This window comes from Phalacrocorax aristotelis, chromosome 3, assembly GCF_949628215.1.
Source record: "Phalacrocorax aristotelis chromosome 3, bGulAri2.1, whole genome shotgun sequence".
Lineage (NCBI taxonomy): Eukaryota > Metazoa > Chordata > Aves > Suliformes > Phalacrocoracidae > Phalacrocorax > Phalacrocorax aristotelis.
Window position 1 is genome coordinate 74,604,010 of NC_134278.1, and position 21,967 is coordinate 74,625,976.

Sequence of the window (21,967 nt, forward strand, 5' to 3'; positions counted from 1 at the left end):
AATTCTGAGGAAATGAATGGCCCTTTTAATTCAGCAGAACAAATCACGTAACTAAAGTTTTATACCTACCAAAGACTTTAGTTACGAGTTTGTTTTGCAGCATCTCAATTTTCTGTGGTGACACCTGTAAAATGGAAGGAGATGCTCTGCAAGCTGTGGCACCTGACGAAGCCCATTTGTAGATCTCTCAGCTGCTGAGCTAATCTCACTCTGCACTGCTTCACATTTTCACACTCGTGAGGAAAATTCGGCCTGAATGAGGTCAGTTTTCGCACGGTACTTCAGCTAATGGTTGAAATAATCCTGACCAAAGCTTCTCATCCCCCTCCCGAGTTGCTCCTGGAGAGGGCACCAGTGGGGGTGTCCCCAGCGAGGCTGGGGGCAGCGATCAGCCGCTTTGCCTGGCCTCCCCGCTCCCCATGCTGCCGGCTGGCCACGACGTGCTGGCTCTGCTTCTTGCTAAATCTCCCCTGCATGAGCAGGAAACCTTGGCCGCCCCGTTAGGGCAGCCTTCTGTCTGCTTCGTGCAGCTGGGGCCAAGACTGAGGTCTGAACCTAGTGAGTGTGGCGGGTTTTGCAGAGGGATGAGTACTCTGAATTTCTTTTTTTAGACAGTGGGAGGTTCTGAAAGGAGTGCACCATTAAGACTTTCAGAAGCAATGGGGAGCCACAACACCCAGCATGCCAGGCAGTGCTGGCGGAGGTGAGCTTCACACCTCAGATAGGCAGGATCACGAACGGTGCCCTTGCTCTTCCCACACCTGGCACGGGAATTACGTGTCCAGCTCAAGGCAAAGCATTTGGCTCAAAGTACACAGGTCTTAAAGGAACAGAAATTTTCCAAGAAACGTTTGCTGGTTCCTTAAATTATTTTGCAGCTAGTTAAATAACTGCTGTGCTAGAAACTCTGCAGGCAGTAATTATTGCTCCATTTTCTTCTATTAGGCAGTCCTGAACTGAGCCATGAAAATTGCTTTGAAATCACAGCAGACAAAGAGGAAACTTTTGGACATCATTTATTTTGGGATGTTCCAAACCAAAGCTATCTTCCAAACCAAAAAAGGAGTCTAGCCTTGCCAAGTCCTTAATCACTGAAACGAAGAAAGAGACCACAAAACTGAATGAAAAGATGATTGAAACAATTTTTCTACTCTGAAAAAGCCTTTTTTGGAGTTACTGTCAGAAGAAAATAAGGGAGCAACAAAACCCCTTAATACATCACTGATGTATCTAACTGGAGGTGACTCGCAGAGGCCAAGTGTTTGAAAAGGGAGCAATGTTGGAGTTTGTCCTTGCTGGGACAGAACTCACACGTGGGCTTTGCACTTCAGAAAATAAAGCCTTACCGGCATTTCCAGAGACACTTCCAACCATGTGAGAGCAAGAATCTTCTTAAGAGTATCCACTATACTACGCCATTATAACACAAATGTAACACAATATCCGAGCACTTACGCTTCAAGCACTTACAGACTCATCTTAAAAACATTTACCAGGTACAGGACGACGGTATTATTTACAGCACAGAAGTACCAAAGGGCTCGCTCAGTCAGGATCAGGTGCCATTGAGCTCGACAGTATGTAAACACAGAGCAACCAAGTCCCTCAGCCATACAGCTTGTGTCTGGCCCAGGACAGAAGATATGTTTTAAAGCTCTGTGACTGTGATCTGACAAATGCTGTAACAATTGTTAAAAAGTCCAATGTATATTTAAAACACAAACGCATCCAAGCCCTGGCAAATGCAGAGTTTAACTCTAGTCTGGAATATGATGCCGTGAACATGAAAAAAAGACAACGGTAAACCAAATTGGGAAGATAGCTCAGAATGAAACTTAATTTTAGCAAATCCTGTGGAACTTTCATTTTGAGAGTTAAAAGCATCTGTCCTTGCCCTGAAGTAGCAATCATCAGCTGGCAATATTTTGTCAGCATCAGACCAGAAGCAGTCCTGACAAGGGATGTGAGGAAGGGGAGTAGAGTAGAAAACTGGTTTCAGTGAGTATATGACGTGCTAGGGATGCAAGTTTTGCTGAAGAGCACAGTTCCCAGCAAAGACCCCTGCAGGCTCACCATCCATCCCTCTCCCTTCATCACTGAGTTTGTTTAAAGTGTTTGTGTGTACCAAACTCCCTGAGACCCGTTCCTTGGACTCTCTGGGTGGGATTCAACAAACACGTAGACATCCCATTTGAGCCAGCGACTCTACAGTCCAAGGCACCCCTATGTCTTATACCTGTGTGTTTCTGCCCTCCCGAAACACACTGACCCAGCTGACGCTGCCTCTCAACCCACTTGCAGCCAAGCTGGTGGCAGTGTACCAGGAGAGATGCTTTTCCTCCTGTTTAATCCATCACGTTTGTTAACTTTTTCTTAAGCAATCTTTAAATTCTTTCTTTTTTACTTTGAAGGGTGTCCTCCCTGTCATATGCGTGGTCCTGAAGCCCACACAGTACTATTGAGTAGTATTTCTTTCTTTGGGAACTGGGAGAGTTTACTTTTCCACAGAAAGAGCTTTGCTATTTTGAGTGTGGAATGAGGTGCATGACTGCTCCTGGAGGTCCCACTCCAAAAAAGAGAGTGAAGAAAAACCTTGGATGTCTCCCAGTGCAGTGCTGAGCCCAAAGGGGTCTTCTTTGCCAAAAAGGATCAGTGAAGCCTCAATTATACGTTCCTAATACAACACAGAGAGAACTATTAAAGCAGCAGGCCCTGAGATGCATGTTATGAGATGTCTACAGCCCACCACCCTGACAAATGCTGAGATAGATGTGCTGCAAGCCAGACTGCCTCCAGCTGTGTTTGTAGCAAGGTCTGCAGGGAGCAGGAACAGCTTTGAGGTGACCAGCTGATAGAGCTAGAAAACCAGGCGAGCTCTGGGCACATATGCATCTCATCATGTCCTAACATTTTGCTGTTTCCCTGTGCTCTACTACCTACCCACATTTGTTACTTCTTGTCAGGTAAAAGCTTTGGGCCGCTTCAGTCCTGTGTTTCAGCAGTGCTCAGCACCTCAGCTGCCAAAGAATGTGACTCCTCCGTCCTACGGTTACACCAAGAGTCATGAATAATAATACTGGGGATGCGTGTGTCCCTGTTACAACTGCAGGTCAGCTAGGCTTTTTGTCCTATGTTCTCTATATGTCCTTGGACATAAATTGTAATGACAGCAGGTCAAAAATACGAAACAAACATTTAAAGACCACGATTCTTAACTTAGATGCCATTAAAATATTCTGCCCACCTGGAACAAAAGATGATTCATTTGTGAAAACTGATGATTTATTTATAAAGATGCAAAGTGCAAAGCTGCACCCAGATCTCAGAGCGAGAGAGTGAAACAAGCAGTGTGTTACGAAACCCTCCACTGACACTCGCAGAAGACAAAGTATGTGGCAGAGGGAGAAACACAACAGGCAGAGCATCCTGAGCCCTAGAACAAAGCCGGTAAGGGTTTCTTTGGACTCTTCCATTCCTGCCAGAAATAAACCGCTTGAATAGCTCTTTTTAAAATAGCTGTTGGCCTCATTTCTAACATTATCAAACGCCACAAATCTTCCAAAGGGCCTTCCTCCATTTCCCCACTCCACATCATTTTCCCACGAATGCCTAAGCCTCGGTTTGTTTTTAGGAATAACAACCAATAAACAGAGGCACAGTAACACTAGCAACGAGAAAGAAACGTTACCAAATTCAAATATGAAAAATGAAGGAAAAACTAAAATGTTTTCAACAATGTCTGAGGAAGCCTACAAGTCCTAGGGCTGATCCAGAAACTCTGTTAATCTGGGGATTCCTTTTCACCTTTAGGATACACTTTCAAATTCAGCCAAAGCTGTTACTAATAATGTAATACGAATTTTGTGATACTCTCCCCTACACACATTCAAGATTACACCATTCCAGCATGAAATTTGTAACGAAACAATACAACTTTATTTGTAGAGAGCTCTGCATTCTCCTTACAGGGCCTCCTCTCCAAACAATAACTGTGCTCAGCCTGGTTTCTGTGCTGAGCTCCGAGTTCTTCCTGAGCTTCACTTGGTGCACTGAGAAGGGAACAAAGGGAACAACCAGGGAAGCGGTGAGGATCCCAGAGTCACCACCCCCTGGCCTGACAGCAGCAGCAGCATCTCTGCATCTCTTGCAGATAACATGCACAGTGGGATGGCACCAGCCCACGCCCTGGCCTTACTAGGTTTGACCCAGCCCATCACTAGAGCCTTTACCAGAGTTAAGCCTGTACTTTTTCTTTCCTTTGCAGGAATTTTCCATCAACTGTTTCAGCTGGAAACCATCCACCTTCCTGCATCAGGAGAGGCAGAAAGTGGTTAGGGAGAGTGAGCCCCAAATGCTGCGCAAAGCTTTGTATTTGCCAGATGCCCCAGTAACTTTGCCAGCCTTCCTCAGCTGCGGGGTACAGGGTCTCAGAGCCACCAGCAGAGCCAGCCACTCACTCTCCCATCAGAGAGACAAACCAGCCAGAGGAATTGTTCCTATTAGCATCTGTAATTCTGATGCCTAAGAAGTTTCCACCCCTCTCACACTGGCACAAAGAGGCTTTTCACAGAGGTCCAGATTGCCTCCGGAACCTGTCCTTTCTTTAGGTCCCTTAGGTTTAGTCTGGGGAAGTCCGCATTTTGCCAGGGGGCTCTAAGGGAAGAATTTTGTCAAAAAAACATATGTTGCAATTCATCCTCAAAAGGGTCTACTTTCTGATTCATTCAATCTTCCCTGGAGATTAACTTCACAGACCCAGCTCCTTTGACCATGCATGATTTACCTTCAGACGATATTTGCCTTTTACAGCCTTTGTGATCTACTTTGTTCCTGAACAGCTCAATTACTTTGGATTTGTAGAAACAAAGACAAGACAACTTGTAGGGCCAAGCAGGTACCTAACCAGGCAGTTCTGCAATGGGGCTGAGCCAGAGGGCAGCTGCCAGCTGAGCAGACACTTCTCACTTGCATGTTCCTACTTCATCTATTTCTCCAACACTGCTGTTCGGCTGACTCCAAAGCAAGCTGCTTCAACACTAAGGGGAGCAGTGGGAGAGTGATGCCAAGGGCAAAGAAAGTAAAAGCATTGCCCCTTTTGGCCACCAGTATACCTACTCAAGCATAAAACTGCACCACGGAAGAAGTATGATGAGAATGAGAGCCCAAAGCCGATGGCTGAATGGATCCAGGCAACAAAACTAGTGGTGGCGACCTCAAACTGCTCTTGTCTTCGTATATTTTCAGACACAGGAAAAAGATTTAGTAACCTACACATTGGTATCCCGTCCTATTTAGCCACCCAAGAAGAGGTGACATATGGGGCTGAAGAGACACCTAAAGCACCCAAGGCATCTCAGGTGACAGCACAGGGCTACATTTAGGCAGCAGAACCCCACCTGAAGCTTCAGATACCAACCTAGAGCTGTCAAACACCTTGACTGGACAGGACAGAGCAAAGTTCTCTTGCAGACAGGGGAAGGGCCACTGCCTCCATGAATCTGGTTGCTGAGAAACAGCAATATTATCAGCTGGTAACAACAAGTTCCTCATATTTTTCCTACCTATCAGGCAATGGTTTCTCTCTAATTCTACCGAGGAGGCAGATACCTATTATTTCTCTGAACTGGAACAGGCTTTCTCTCTCTCCCTGCTTATTTATCTGTAGGCAATGGGGCCAGCTGCCCGCACAGTATTATCTGACCCCGCTTTTATAGATTTTCCATAGGAATATAAATGCAGTCAGACTCCTCAAGAGGCAGAGATATCAAATGAATAAGATAGCACTGAGTCCATGTCACACACCTCTCTTAACCACATCTGGCACACACAAGGACAGCACCGTATTTAAGCAAAACCAATAATGAAGTATTCGGGGCACGGAGCATATAAAGTTATTTGTAATAGTAATGTCGGTGGGATGGCCTAATGATAGAAAAGGAGCAAGATTTGAAGAGATGTGAAATAGATTTTATTGGACCAACTGATACACTTAGGAAAGGTAGACAAGTTTTCAGGCTCAAAAAAGTCAGGAAGCAGTTGCTGTCATGACAGACCAGCATCTGGTACGGAACGCTGACAGCAGCAGTATGGAAACGAAGGGGAAAAGCATTACGGAAGAAATTATCCAAAGATTATCATCAAATAAAAAAATCCTGCATTATCATGATGGGATAACTTGGGACACTTCCAGAATTTTGCGATCCATGCACATGCGTGATGAAATCGATACTTTTTTAAAACAGTCCTGCTGTTACCCTAAGAGGAATTGCTAGGATGGTTTCTAGTTTAAAATTACAGTGCAGCTAGAAAGAACTGCAGCTCTAAGATGATTTCATTTTAGTGAACTTGCCATTAATGTTTCACCTAATGTAAGCCAATTTTCTTCTTCACTTAGGAAACTGTATCCTTTTGCATTCCGTATTTTATTTGATTGCACTAACAGAACTTTATACCACCCCTTCAAATCAGTGATGCGTTTCTTTTGTACAACAGACTGAACACCTGTCTCTTTTATGATTATATGATTGTATTTTTGTTAAGAGTAAAATAAAGTTAAATATTAACTTGGTTGGAAGAAATACCTTTAAATCAGAGGGACAGTAACATATAGTTCCATTGCTTATCTCATTTGCGGATTAGAAGTCACTCTCACGCTGAGGTTAGTCTGGGTGGGACATTACAAGTGTTTGAGCCATGAGAACAGCATTCTTCATATAGCTGTTTTCAGCTAACACAGTGGGTGGGATTCCCAGAGGAAACTATCAAGTAGCATTACCGTATGTTAAAATAACTTCAGTTTAAAGCCCCAAAACCTATAATCATCGATAGGACTCTGCCTGAAGAACTGAAGTGCTTAGGAAGCAATTGCTTCAACGACAAAATCTTCACAGCAGCAGGCATCAAATGTTCATGTAATCAGTACAAAAAATAAGTGCAAAACGCTTTATAACAAGTATAAAACAAAAATAAAAGCACGCTGATGAATGCAAACAACTACCATGCAAGGTAATTATACAAATTACATTCTGGCTATCCTTTCCACAGAGATATCAGGGTTTTATCATATTCCTCCCTACTGATCTTTAGAGATTGGACATGTATGGAATGCAAGATGTTTTTATCTAGAAGTGTCAAATCCCTTAAAATACCCGACCTTTGATCTCTCTCACCTGAAATAACAGAACTTCTGAGACAACAGCTAAATTAGCATTACTCGTTAGCTATGGCACACTTGCAGTAACAAATGTATAAATGTATCACAGTTCTGAATGATTCAAAAAATTATGCAAGTGTGAGGCTTGGTTTGAGAGTGGAATCATACAGAATCAAGTTTTTTCAAAGATGGGAAGTTAAATTCCTATTTAAAAAAAGAGGCAAGAAAGTTGTGTTTTGTAGGACCGTCATCAGATCCTAATTATGCAGTTAAACAAAGTGCTGTGCATCTGTATTTAAAATGTCATTTATAGACAGTATTTAGTCTAAACCTTTAGATTTTCTTGAAAAAGCTTCCCTGCAAGTACAGTATTTAGCTAAGTTGGAGAGGATATGCAAAAACAGCACTTGATCTTGACAGCTTTGGCACATGTGCTTAGGCATTGTCCATGACAATTAGGCATATGAGAACTCGATACGTGTAGGCGTCACATGCCGCAACACCACCCTTTCTGCATGCACTGGCTTCTGCGATTCCCAGCACCACCTGCCTCACACTGCAAGGAAGGCAAACCTCCTCCATCGCTCTCTACTTGGCAAGATATTTCAGGATCATGGCAAGGGCTGTGATGAAGAAGCTGGAGGCACGGGGCATTGGAAAGGGTAGGATCAAATGAACCACAATGCCCTCGACCTGAAGACAGAGAGGAGGGGTCTGGTAGTCGGCAATCTTTAAGCAGCTGGTCATCTACCAGAAGCTCCCAACACTCAGCAAGAGATGATTTTTAGTATGATACAAGAAAAAGAGGGCTACATGCCAGGAACAGACATTCCTCTGGGAAAACAGCAGATTTGAAAACCTGGGAATGCTATATTTAAGTGCAAACTGAGAGGGCTCAGAGCCTGGGTGAACGAGAGACAACATCCACGAGTCACAAGAGAAAATAGACAACCTCCCATAAATAGTTCCACTTTTCGTTGAGTCTGACTGGTTTGTTACAGCCCTCGGGCTGCTCTCTGGCTCTGCATAAGGCGGGACATGCCTGAAGCTCTGCACGATTCCCAGACTTTGTGCCAAAAGTCTTCAAACACAGGCAGCCTTCAGACCCCCTGACGTGTGGCCGTGCAACCTTAAATCATAGACGATGTTGCCAGTATCACCTTCCCACACTCTGCTCCTTTCACCCATGAAGTAACTAAAAAACATGAACTGTTCACTAAGGCTGGAAGCTTGACAGTGCTTTCTGCTCATGACCAGACCCTGCCGGCCCTCCCCCCAGCTTTCTGGGCCGTCCGGGCTCACCACGAAACTGCTGGACTGTCAGAAGCTCCTTTAAACTCCTGGGCCATCTGCTTCCTGCACCTGAGGACATCCACCAGCCAGCAGCCTGGGTGGCCTCCGGGCAAAAAGGAGAGGGCAGATCAACATGACAAAAATGAATGCAAACCATGGCAATGAAAGCACCATTTAAATGGGTGAATTCTCCCACTTTCGTGAGAGCAGGGTCATACAAAAATTGAGCAACTGATACAAAGCACACTAGGGTTTTAATTAAACCTCTCCCACTAGCCTGCCTGGAAATCTCTCCCCAGGGATGGTAGCTAAGCCATGGCGTTTGCTTCCTGATGCAAATCCCCAACTGAAATACACTTCTGCCACCTAACTGAGAAACAGGGGCTTGATTCAGCAACCGAACCACACAGAGGTGTAACTCCTAAAGCACGCCGTCACATCACCCAGCCTGCCCACCCTGCTCAGCTCTGCTCTTTGCTCAGCTCTGCCCCACTTCTTATATAGGAATTTCTCGTACTTGTGGAGAAGGTAGCATCGTTGACTGTGATCCACTTAATTCCTTTCAAAAGTTGTCTCTGCACCTATAGACTAAATCTGCAGTTTAGTGCAAGGTATCAGAAAGGATACATCAATCCTCTGAAATGCAAAACAAGCAATGGGGAACAGAAGAATCCCCTCTCAGAAGCAGTGCAGGACGTGGATTTGTTTGACCACTCAGGACCTTCCCCACCCTTGGCCAGCCCACATCCATCTCCATTTACCCCGGGAGGGCAGCAGTGGGCCCTGCCCTTGCCAGGGGCTGAGCGTTGTCTGCCTACCCACCCACTGCTTCCCGGGCAGGCTGGGCTCTGCTGCAGCAGGAGGCTTCCATGAGGGTTTCAAAGAGCAGTCAGTATTTCAGGGCCCCTACCCACTGTGTAGCGTGACAGTGCCTCACCACAACCAACCTGTTTTCCCCCAACCACTGTTTTTTTTTTTCCCCTCCCATTGTGCCCAAGGAACTCAAGGAACTAAACTCCCTGCTGCAATTCCTAGGCGTACACAGCATGGTACAAGAGCAGGTGGAAAGCACTGCAACGCTGCTTTGAAGGACCCAGCCCAGGATCAGGGACCTGCATAGGTGCCCCCAGGCCCATAGCCCGCTGGGGCCACTGCAGGCCCTACAGCCCCAGGAAGGGGCCCGGCTGCTCCGCATGAGGCTCTGGCAGCAGTGCTGTTTTGCTGCCCCTGCACAGCCATCACGCCCACAGCAACGCAGTGCCGTCACAGCCAGCCCTGACTGAGAGGCTGGGTACAGAGCAGTCCTTCTCCGGGCTCATTTTGCTTTGCAATAGCCACTTATAAAATGGACACTGCCACTTAGCAAAACACATGAGAACGAACCAATGTGGAATACTATTTCACTCCTGAAGAGTTTATCATAAATAAGTCATCAAATTAAATCTGCAGTCCATCTGAGTAACTGAGGAGTACGACTTTCTGTTCTGGCTAGATTTAAGGTCCATCATCTCACTAAATAGCATCCGTTTAGGCAGCACAGTTATGCTTGATGAGAAGCACTCCTTTTAGAAAGTTTTTCTGTTACTGCTAAAGCTCATCTTTGGATGGTTCTCTTTCAAATCCATTTAATAATATTTGTCCTGGAAATAAACAAGGTATTCCCCAAATATTTGTACTAGAAATTGTTATCCCTGAATCTTTTTTTTTCAAATAAAGGCTCAAATACAGAATGCAGCAGCCAAGTGAACACCACACATTTTAATTTTTGTAAAATGTAGAGAAAAGGAACCAAGTGTTTTTCCAAAAGAAATCACCCGGTCAACCTTGCTAATGCAAACTGGGCCTTTGTTTTCCCAACAGTCAAGAGTTAATAGTTGTATTTAATTTATCCCTTACATAAAGTCATAGCCAGGCTAGTTTTTACAACTCTAATGTTCCCCAAAGAACATGCTGTGATTTAAATGATTTGGAGGCACGGGAGAAGGGCTTTCAAAAGAGTTTGCAACCTATGTCTCTTCTTCTGCAGAGGCTAACTGCTTATGCATAATTTCATTTTATCCATACAGATTTATGACCCTTCCCATCACATAACAGTAAGATGCATCTTACAACATTCCTGTGAGATAGGAAAGACACTGTAGTCCTGCCCTTGCCCTGGAATCCCCCATAGTTATCCTGTACTCTTTACGGGCCTTAATAGACCTTTTTTTTTTTTTTTGCCTGAACTGCTTGTATTTTCAGTTTAATTTTGTGCTGGTTTGAAGATCAATAGCGACGCTGAGGCACAGTAATTTTAAGTGTATAACTATTGCGCAGATGCTACAACGTTAATTATACAACCAGGCTTCTGCGCCTGTCCAAAACTCCAGTGCGAAACAATCTGCTTACACAGCGGCAGCAACAGGATCAGGATCCATGAATTTACAGCCACGAACACTGGCTGCAGCAGAGCTAATTGGGTATATCCTCAGAAGTACACCCCATACAGATGCCTTGCTATGGGAAGTCAGCTACCTTGTTAAGAATTAACTAAGTTATATTGTTTCCCATGGATTTTCACACAGATGAAACACAGGTCTTCAAATTGCTTTCTCCGACCCCCTTTTTTTAGCTGAATGTATGTAATGAGGTAAAAAAATAAGATGAAAACATACAGTCATTTTTTTATAACTAATTTTTTACAGTTGCCAAAGTAATGACCTATGGACCTGAGCAGGTCACTGTGAATGTTAATACAGAGGGGTGTCAGGAATGGTGATTCAGAAAGATAGTACCTGACAAACTGGTTTACAGATAAATAGCAGTTGGCAACTTCTCGGTCAGTTCCAGTTCTGAGGTTTTGCCTGAGACAAGTGGAATTGCTTTAATTAATTATGCCAGAATATACTTATTACCTGGGAAGCAGGCATGCCAAGGCTGTTAACGACAAACATTTCATAAAAGGAAACAATGTACAATGCAAAGCATACACAGCACAGTTTGACAGTTAAGATTCCCTTGATACAGTAACTTTTGTTAAAAAAATAAAACATTCTGAGCTAATCAACATTACAATCTAGGCCCACTCCTGGCTATGGACACAAGTCTGTTAAGGACTCCCAGGTGAATATGAGGCATTGTCTCTAACTCCGGCCCTGGAGGACCCATAGAGGCTGTGGGTACCACCATGCACCTAAGATCTCCTGACACAGTCTCTGCAGAGCCCAACCTCAAACAGCAACACTCTGAAACTCTACTTAAAGAGGCATAGGAAAAGAATCTCTAATGACAACAACTTTTGTTTTTAGAGCATTTTAATGACAGTTCTGAGATGCCCAATCCCACCCCATTCTTATCTCATATTTCAGAACACTCTCAAGTTTGTTAATATTTCAGCTGGATAAAGACACCTACTGTCTTTGTCACACAGGTCCTTTTTCTTGTGTTGATGGCTGAGCTCTCTCCCTAACAATTTCATACAGAGCAGAAACCTTATCTCATCCACGACATCCCTCTGTACTGCCTATTGGGAGGCATTAACTGCTTTCTCCTCTCAAAGAAATTTGGCTCATGCATTTGTACCATACAATGCTTATCTTACCCGATAATTCTGTTTTGCAGAAAAATATTTTGTTCAGAGGGGCTGGGCAGGCAGAGACATTACAAAAACTGGATCCAGTTGCTTTCAGTATTTCTTCTTTACTGATGTGTCAACTTTTGGGGCAGGTCACCCAAATGAATGCAGTACAACAGGTTGGGCATGTCTTAGTCTGTTTGCAGTCACAGAACACTATAGGATTTGTTAGCTGGCATAGATATAACCTGCACTGTCACAGTGCTATCAAAATACAGATTGTGGAAACCATGGCTATTAAGCTAGCCACATAACAATTAAAACTACATTTAGCCAAGAAATCAGCTCTTCTCACAGCAAAGCAAAAAAAGAATCCAAAATATTATGATAAAAAATAGAAGTCATAGTAATTAAACAAATCAATTCTTTCTGTTCTGAATACAGTAACAAAAGGATTTGGAAAGCATTACATAAATGGGATTTCTGAACTATGCTGACTCTTTCCAATTCCTTGTTCAGAAGCAGCCCCTGGATCGAGGGCAAGGAATCATCAGCCACAGCCAGTAAGCAAAGATCATTCAGGAGGGAGACTGCTAACACCTATGTAAGCACAGGAATAAGAATTTTTACCTGTACATATTGGGTTGCCAGACAACAGCACTTGGTGAAGGTGAGTGCTATTAGTTGCATTACCTTCCCTCAACTCAACAGACACATGTAATTTGTTAATGCTATAGCTCCCAGACCATTTTAAAGGGAAACTTGGATCAAATTACAGTAGTCTAACCTGCAGATCATGAACTTCAATCATGCTACCAGAACGGTCTTCCAATGAGTAATGCTCTAACAGGACTCTGGCTTTCAATAAGCTAAGGCCAGACACAGGTGCTCATTTCTTACAGGAAGCTAACTTTACATATTTATAAACAAAATATTGCGCACCCATGGCCTTTATTTGGACAAAAAAGTTTCAAGACTCACTTTCAGTATCTAAAATGAAGCACCTGCTCAGATCTTTGCAGGGATTTTACTCTTCTCTCAGCTGAGCCCTTGGTAAAACATGCATGGCAGCAAACCCATTTATCCGGTGGGTGTCCTCGTTATGTTATGGCGTTTGTAGTTCCTTCATTTTATTTTGGGATCTTTAGGAACAAAAATCTAGGCACAGAGAAAACATACAATCATTTAAGATTTACAAGCAGACCGATCTGTAAGTTTGAGGTAAGTTTAAACATAAGAAAATGCCTTAAACGCAAGAAAATACTTTAAGACATTAGGAAGAAATTTTTTTTACTGTGAGGGTAGTCAAACACTGGCATAGGTTGCACAGAGAGGTTGTGGAGTCTTCATCCTTCAAAACCCCCCTGTTCAAGCTGACCCTCCTCTGAGCTGGGGGGTGAACTAGATGATCTCCAGAGGGGCCTTCCAGCCGCTGCCATTCTGTAATGAATAAAACCAGTTAGTGGATCTGTACGGTCTGTGTTAAGAAGCCCAAAGTACATCAGAAATTGTCTCAAATTCCTCATTTCTTCACAGAAACATTCTTATAATGAGATAATTTCAGAGATTAATTTCAGATTCAAGTACCATGACATTAATTGGTTGGTTTGCTACATATTACTTGACAATCAAAGACTGAGGGATGCAAGACAGAAGCAGTGGGAAAGTACAGTACAGCCAGGGCAGCGGAAAGACAGTGTCTCTGCCTCTGTCAGCAGCAGCTAACTGCTAGACCAGCTGGATCTGTTCCTCGGTATGCACATAAAAAGCAAAAGGGAGCGTGTCAGAAAACAGCAACAGAGATGTAAGACAGAAGAAGTGGAACTACAATGCATATGCACATCAATCATTAAACATGTATTAGCTGCAAAACAGAACTCATTAATGTAGTCCGTACTTCCCACCAGTGATTCTACTCTCATATGGAAAAGTTTGCAACATGATGAAATAGCAAGAGACAGGTGTCACAAATCCACCAAGTCACATGGTCAGGGGTAATCTCTTGCCAAGAATTGCATGAACCACTTCAGCAAACACTTCAGAATGAGGCAGATGAGGTCTGAAGGAAAGATCCTGTAGCACTTCCAACCCAGAAAAAAAGTCACAGCTGGGAAGACGGTGAAGGAGAAGCAGCAATCAATCAAGGAAAATGAAGGAACCTGGAAAGCGCATTCCTCTCCTAAAATCATTAGAGAAAAGAAGGCATTTTTAATTGCAGATTTAAGAAGACCATCTCCAGAACAGTGTGCACAGTTTCTATGGTCTTCAGACAGAAGCTGCTCCCTGGTAGGAAGAAAGAATCAATTCATTCAGGTAAGTTTAATTCAACAAAAAAAAGTCCCAGAAAAATGCATGTTAGTGTGCTTTAAGCCCTTACCCTAAGATCCCAGAAATCTTAACTGCTGCCTTCACGTTACGGCATTGAAGGCCCCTCATTTAGGAAGTGCTCTGGTGAACCCTGCTGCTGTAGTGTAAGTTATTACTTGTCTGCTCGGTCCTTCTTCCAGAGGCTACTGCCGGCACAAGGGAAAACATTCCCAAACCAGAGGTCATCGGTGCACAGACCACTCTTTTAACGCTTTCAGAAACATCCTTCCGGAATAATGCTGTGCTGATGTAAAGTGCTATCACTGGCATATATTTCTCCTGATGGGAGGAGCTGGCAAATAGAAATGCATACCCACAGCCCTTAACTCCAGTGCTCTTCCAATGAAGGTGGCTTTGAGCTAAAATGCCAGGCACTAACTGGAACAGCTGAAGGGTGGGCACCTGCTCTCTTCTGATGGCTGTGTTAGGCCATCCTAACTCTTGGAGAGCAACGCTCAGGGTAACGCTGGGGGTGATGATGCTTTAAGTGACCATGACAAGACTTGCAGGGCTCATCTGCAGTCATAAGAGTAAACCTACCTCCATCAGCACTTTAAATTGCAGGCTTTGCACTGCAGTCAGTGATATGCAGACCCTTGTCCGTTCTATCAACACTGCAGTCAGTGTGGCTGAGCTCCCCATACTACCACAGCGTAATTCCCCCGAGTTTGCTGCTTGGATTGAACTAATCTAGCAGAAAATCTCTCCTTTCCTCACAAAAACCAATAAAAATAGTTAAGCAATAAAATGTTGCAAGGATCTGTTTGGGAGTGTGTGTTGTAATGCCCTGGAGAAGGAGGCAGAATTAGCTAACATTGCTAATGACACTTGGTTGCTGTGGCTATCAAGTCCAACAGAAATGACTGTAAGAAACTGCACGTTAAGATCAGACACAGTCAGCAGATGAACAGCCCAGCAGCTGTTGAAAATGAACCTGTATAAAGACACATGTACAAACATTGACACAACTGTCTACAGTGGTAATCTTTGAACAAGCATCCTGAGAATGACAAGAATCCAGAAAACAGCGTCTACACCTCTTGTTTTTACCACAGAGGCCCCAAAATGACAACAATTCAAGAATTAAAGTGCTTTATATGCAGTTATTCCCACTAACATAAGAGACTGGCCTTACTTTACAGACTTCAAATTAGTCTGCAGTAAGAATCAGAGGGATTACTGATGATCCTACATACATCATTATATAATAGACAAAGAACTTCACAGCTTTTTTACACTTTTTTCCTCAATATGAGATACTGGTCACTGGGAATGATGGAAAAATGGTCTAACTGAAGCAACAAATGATAGGAAGCATGGCTTCGCCAAGTGCAAGTCCTGCCAGACCAACCTAGTGGCCTTCTATGATGGAGTGACTACATTAGTGGACAAGGGGAAAGCAAAAGATGTGATCTAACTGGACTTTTGTAAAGCCTTTGACACGGTCTCCCACAGCATCCTTCTCCCTAAACTGGAGAGATACGGATTTGATGGGCGGACTGTTCAGCAGATAAGGAATTGGTTGGACAGTGGCATCCAGAGGGTAGTGATCAATGGCTCGATATCCAGATGGAGACTGGTGACAAGCGGCATCCCTCAGGAGTCCAGTACTGTTTAATATTTTCATCAATGACATAGGCAGCGGGATCATGTCCATCCCTCAGCAAGTTTGCAGATGGCACCAAGCTGAGCAGTGCAGCTGACACACCAGAAGGATGGGATATCATCCAGAGAGACCTGGACAAGCTGGAGAGGTGGGCCTATGAGAACCTCATGAGGTTCAACAAGATGAAGTGCAAGGTCCCGCACCTGGGTTGGGGCAACCCCCAGTATCAGTACAGGCTGAGGGATGAAGGGATTGAGAGCAGCCCTGCGGAGAAGGATTTGGGGGTACTGGTGGATGAAAAGCTGGACACAAGCTGACAATGTATGCCTGCAGCCCAGAAAGCCAACCGTATCCTGGGCTGCATCAAAAGCAGCATGGACAGCAGGTTGAGGGAGGTGATTCTGCCCCTCTTCTCTGCTCTGGTGAGACCCCACTGGTAGTGCTGTGTCCTGATCTGGAGCCCCCAGCACAGGAAGGACAGGGAGCTGTTGGAGCAGGCCCAGGGGAGGGCCACAAAAATGATCTGAGGGCTGGAGCACCTCTCCTACGAGGACAGGCTGAGTGAGTTGGGGTTGTTCAGCCCGGAGAAGAGAAGGCTGCAAGGAGACCTTATTGCAGCCTTTCAGTAATTAAAGGGGCACTATAGGAAAGATGGGGGCAATCTCTTCAGCAAGGCTTATTGTAACAGAACAAGGGGTAATAGTTTTAAACTAAAAGGAATTTTTTTTTTTTAAATTTTTTTACAGTTAGGTTGGTGAAGTGCTGGAACAGGTTGCCCAGAGAAGTTGTGGAGGCCACGTCCCTAGAGACATTCAAGGCCAGGTTGGATGGGGCTCTGAGCAACCCCATCTAGTTAAATATGTCCCTGCTCACTGCAGGGGTGTTGGACTAGATGACCTCTAAGGGACCCTTCCAACCCAAAGCATTCTATGATATGCTTCTATCACACACTAAAGTGTCACTGGGGGCGGAAAAAAAGCTGCTGTAAGTTTTTAAAAAGGATTAAACTATACTGAAATATCACCTAAATAATATTTCACCAATAGGTTGCCTTCTGTTTATGAAGTGAGACACAATTTTGAGTTAAACTACGCCTTGCTGTTTTCCTATAAGATCCCCACCTTGTTCAGCACACATCACGTGGTGCTTGCTCGCTAACCGGTTATTCGATACTTTCCAAGGTCTTCACAGGTCAAAGTGTGGCTCCATACCTTATTTATTTAATGGTATTTTCCAAATTCATTGGAAACTCATATTCTACTCATGGGCTTGTCTAACATGACCAGATTACATAAGTGCCTATCTGAATTATTCACAAACAAGAATGAATGTACTTCATAGCAGCCCATTTTGCAGATGGTGTATTTCTATTACTTCCATTTCACACAATGGGAAATTGAGGTATGGAAAGATTAACATCAAGTATCTCCAATAACTTTGACTGCTCAGAGACACGTAATATGAATTTTTTCAGAGACTGTTTAAAATACAGGTGATACATTGATTTCACCTGTGATTGCAGAAGCTTTGCATTTCTGCAAATCAGACTGAGGTGCTCAAGATGGATACCACAAAATAAGGAACATGAAAACGAGTGATTGCTGATGAAAAATCTACTTTAGCTGTCTGGCTCCTCATCAGACAGGAAATATGCAGTGGCAAAAGAAACACCTCTGGTTCGTCAATGTAGCATTCAACTGTCTGCATACGAAGCTCTTCTCTTATTCCAGTTTCTAGCACTAGTCAGTATACTTTTCCCACTTTCTTCAACAGATGAGGCAAGGATCCTGCAGATAATGACCTTGTTAGAAAAAGAACTCATCCACAGAATGGAGTCCAATGGAAAGCAACATTGTCTGAACTAAAGGCCAGGGTATAACGAATGCATGTAAGAATGCCAAACTGCAAAGGCAACCACCAATAATTCATGAGGGTTTAACAACGAAGCTCTTAAAAACAAACAAAGAAAAAATACCTGCTCAATAAAATAAAAATCTTAAATCAAATCACAGTCAGCTCCAGCGCTGAAACACAGTACGCCACCCTGCCACTTCACCTGAAATAGAAACCAATAACCCCAGCAGATTATCCTTTTCTTTCTGGAGAAGCGTAGGAAGGGGTTGGGACATACTTGTTGCCAGCACATTCTATGGATATTTCTTGAGAGCAGGGAAGGTTCAAAAATCTTCTGTTCCATTCCAGATCTGCAAGTGCTCTAACAAGCCATTATAAAAAAACAGGGAACACAGCTTCACCAAAGGACTGAGGGAAGTTCTCTGCAAAAGAAATCTCTTAATAAAAGGGCTGCGTCTGCACCAGAAGCATTTCTAACGAAGAAATCCAGTTTCCTATATCGCTTTATCATAAAAACTGTCTTTTTTTTAATCTTTTGGTCAGTAATTACTGTTCTTGTAAAAACCGCCATTATTTTTACTTTTCTTTTTTCTTTCTCACAATGATGAATAGCTGCCAATCATTCATCCTGTAACTGACATAGCCGGGACCAACTTTTCATCAAGATCAGCACTGCATCCACAAAATCTACATGAGCATTTATTCTAAGTACAAACTTGCTCATAAATGACCACATAAGCAGGATTACACAATTTGTATGCAAAGATGTGGGTTTCCAAGGGCAGCAGTTTTCCATTACAACGTTACAGGTATAACGTACATTCAAACATGCCCATTTTTACTAATTTGTACTTTAATCAGGAATAGGAACTGATGTTTACTTAATAGAATACTTGAACCTGGCAGTACTGCTTTTTAATGAACACTTCTAGAAAGCGTGGTATGTTTTGCATTTACAATTTGACTGTGGGAACAGTCAAGAAAGACAATATATGTATTTGCATTTCCTAGAAATTCACCACCAGACCACATCTCTCTCCCTAACTCCCTCTTGACTATCAGATTTCTGTTTATATCATGCCCACATTTGTGATGCCAGATCATCTTATGTAGCATGTAATAAAATATTCTGCCTGAAATATTTCACCTTCTATTTCATACTGCATTGAAGGCCCATGAGTTGTGATCTCTCTCTCAAGTTTATCCTTTATTTAGTCCCTATCATCACGTGATATATGGGGACTGAAAGTTCAGAATAATCTTTCAGCACAAATTATTGGGAACAGGGTGGCTAAGGACTACTATATTTACCTGTATTAGAATTTGACCAGGATGCTCTTGGCAAACACTAATATTTTAAAACGTGTCAGTCTGCGCTTGATTTGTACTTCCCGCACTTTCAATATACTAGAACACAATGGTACTACCCTGTAAAAACAAACAAAAAAACAAACTCAAACAACAAAACCATGCTATAGCAAGTTAAACACTGCAACATGTACAACAACTGCTACATCTGTCCTGCTAAAATAAAACAAAGCCAGCAGGTTAGCCTGAAAATCCTGCTCCCTCATTCCGCTTAACTTTTGGCTCAACCCGTCGCACAGTTTAGGGTGCAGCCGGCTCTAGGGACCATTCCCCGGGAGCAGGGTTTGCCTCCCTCCACCCTCCGGGGTCGGCCAAGGACACCTCGGCAGGCTCCACACCCGCACATGCACCGGCACCCCGCACCCTAGCGCACGCTGTACTCACCCTCGCCTCCACCTTGTAAAAGCACTGCGACAGGTTGGCAAACAGCCTTCAAAGTAGCCAAAGCGCTTGGAACTGGTGGGCGGGGGGGGGGGGGGGTGGAGGGGGCCGAATTACACAAAAAAATTACACACAAAAAAACCCTAAATTAGGCTTTCGAGCAACAAAATCACCACCCGCGGCCGACGAAGCCGGAGGGCTAACCCCGCCCGGCGCCCAGCGCCGCGCCCGCCCGCCCGCGGCCGGGGGACGGCCGTGCTGCCGGAGCGCTGCCCGGCTGCCCTGACGCTTTCAGCCACCGCTAGAGCCGGCGCGGCTCCCTCGCCAGGCACTCCTGTGGAGAACCGGCGTCAGCTCCCGCGACGAAAACCGGGGGGCGGCGGCGGCACCCACCCCACCCCACCGCGGGCCTCCCCCGGCCCTGCGCCCGGGAGCCTCCGCCGTGCAGCGGCGGGGACGGCAGGGCCCCGGGGGCGCCGCTCACCCCGCCCTCGGCCCCGCCGCGCCGCCGGGGCTGTGTGACACCGCGGGGTCCGCCGAGGCCCAGGCCCGGGCGGACCGCCGCACCCTCTCCACCCCCCAAAAAGAAAGAGAAAATGTCTAAAAAACACTCTTCAAACTTAAGTTTGTGAGAACAACTTTAAGCTAAGTTCGGCTGTTTAAGCGGCGCCCAGCGGGCCGGGTAGGCCCGCTTCAGCTTCAGCCGGCCCAGGCCTCCCCTCGCCTGCCGGCGGGCGCCGGGAGACCAGCGCCGCTCCCCGCCCCTCGCCCGCCGCAGCCCGGCGGCTCCTGGCGGCTCCCCGCGGCGGCGGCTCCCCGCGGGTCCGGCGCCCTGCCCGGCAGTGGAACCGGGCTGCGGAGAAAGAAAAGAAAAGAAAAAAAAAAACCAACCGAAAAATAGAACTTACCAGGAGTGGGGTTCGAACCCACGCGGACATACGTCCATTGGATCTTAAGTCCAACGCCTTAACCACTCGGCCATCCTGGTGCAGATACCGGCACGGCTCCCGGCCGCTCCTACATACAAGGCCGCGCTCCCGCCCGCCCCCTGCCCGCCGGCGACCCCCGGGCCGACGCGCGGCGACCCCGACCCCGCCCCGCACGCGCCCTCCCGCCTTTACTCCCAGCGCGGGAGAGCGCGGAGCGGCGCGCGCTGGCGGCCTCTCGCGGCGGCAGCAGGAGGCCGGCGGGCAGGGCTGAGCCGGGCCGGGCCCGGTGGGGAGCCTCGCCTCGCCTCGCCTCGCCTCGCTTCGCTTCGCCTCGCCTCGCCTCGCCTCGCCTCGCCCCGGCCTGGCCTGGCCTGGGCCCCTCGGCCACACCGCATCGGGCCTCGGCCCTCTCTCCCCTCCCTCGCCGGGCTCCCCGCCTCTGGCGAGCACGAAGGCCCGAGCGGAAGGGGGGGAGGCGCGCGGGCCCGGCGGCGGCCCGCCCCCGAGGGGGTTGTTACCGGGGGTACCTCTTCCCTCGCTAATAGAAAGAAAAAGAAACCAAACAAAGTCTAAACCTATCAATTATATTCAGTTAGGAGGAAAACACTGCTGAGGAAAGATTTCTTGCCGATCACGGCGTGCCAGGCCCGCGGGAGCGCCCGGTGCAATATCCCCGTCAGTGCCGGCGCGGGGACCTCCCCCTCCTGCCCCGCACCGGGAGGGGAGAGGCAAGGTGCCCCCCGCCGGCCTGCCGCCCCCCGCCGCCTCTGCCGTCCCTTCCTCCAGAGGCGCGAACGCGCACCCTCCGCCCCACCAAACTTCTTCCCCCCCCGAGCCTGTCCCGAGGGGTGGGTGCGGGCGGCGCCGGGGTGCGGGACCGAGCCGGCCTCCTGCAGGCAGAGGGGCAGGCAGGGGCCCGCGGCCTGCCCCGCAAGCGGAGCGGGGGCACGCACCTCCTGGGTGTAGGTGGCCCTTTGTAAGGGGTCCGGGCCTCCAATTTGCGGGTGCTGGTGGTGACCAACCTCCTCAGCTGTCAGTGCTGAGAGACCCTGGGTGTGCTTGCGAGGGGAAACGCTTCTTACGCACAATGAAAGTGAGTTGTTAACATTTTATGTACGTGAAGAACAGACGTGAAAGTCACACCTTCTTTTTCCTTAATTTCACTCACGATGGAGCTCGTGAATGAAAGAACTGCTCTTTGACTGAACTTACCACACAGTATCATTTGCTTGAAACGGGCATCGTGCCATAGCTAGCATCGGTCTCCGTTCAGCAGGGTTCTGCCTTTCAGCAAAGTGCGGAGTAGGGAAATATCAGTTAGGTTATCTCATTCCCTGTTCACATCTAACAGTAAAATGTTACTTTTTCCTGTTAAGACGTCGCACCCTAACAATATATGCCCTGTAAGGTAAGGTGTGACGGTGGAGCTGTCTTCGGCTGGCTGCTGCTGGCTTTGGCTCAAC

The 21,967-nt window shown here is 46.1% G+C and overlaps 1 long non-coding RNA gene and 1 other non-coding gene across 9 annotated transcripts; both read right to left on the reverse strand.

Moving 5' to 3' along the window:
• Nucleotides 1-10,184: 10,184 nt before the first annotated feature.
• Nucleotides 10,185-20,951, reverse strand: LOC142054860 (uncharacterized). Of its 8 annotated transcripts, none has more exons than XR_012659690.1 (7): nt 20,830-20,947; nt 20,484-20,799; nt 19,579-19,650; nt 19,138-19,254; nt 18,104-18,248; nt 17,948-18,028; nt 10,185-13,439 (listed from the first exon to the last, which is right to left on the reverse strand). It is a non-coding gene; the product is annotated as an uncharacterized LOC142054860 (long non-coding RNA). The 8 variants fall into 8 exon arrangements; XR_012659688.1 differs by lacking the exon at nt 10,185-13,439 and adding an exon at nt 17,171-17,759 and having other exon boundaries at nt 20,830-20,946; XR_012659687.1 differs by having other exon boundaries at nt 17,948-18,248.
• Nucleotides 20,481-20,563, reverse strand: TRNAL-UAA (transfer RNA leucine (anticodon UAA)). The gene has a single exon. It is a non-coding gene; the product is annotated as a tRNA-Leu (tRNA).
• Nucleotides 20,952-21,967: the final 1,016 nt, after the last annotated feature.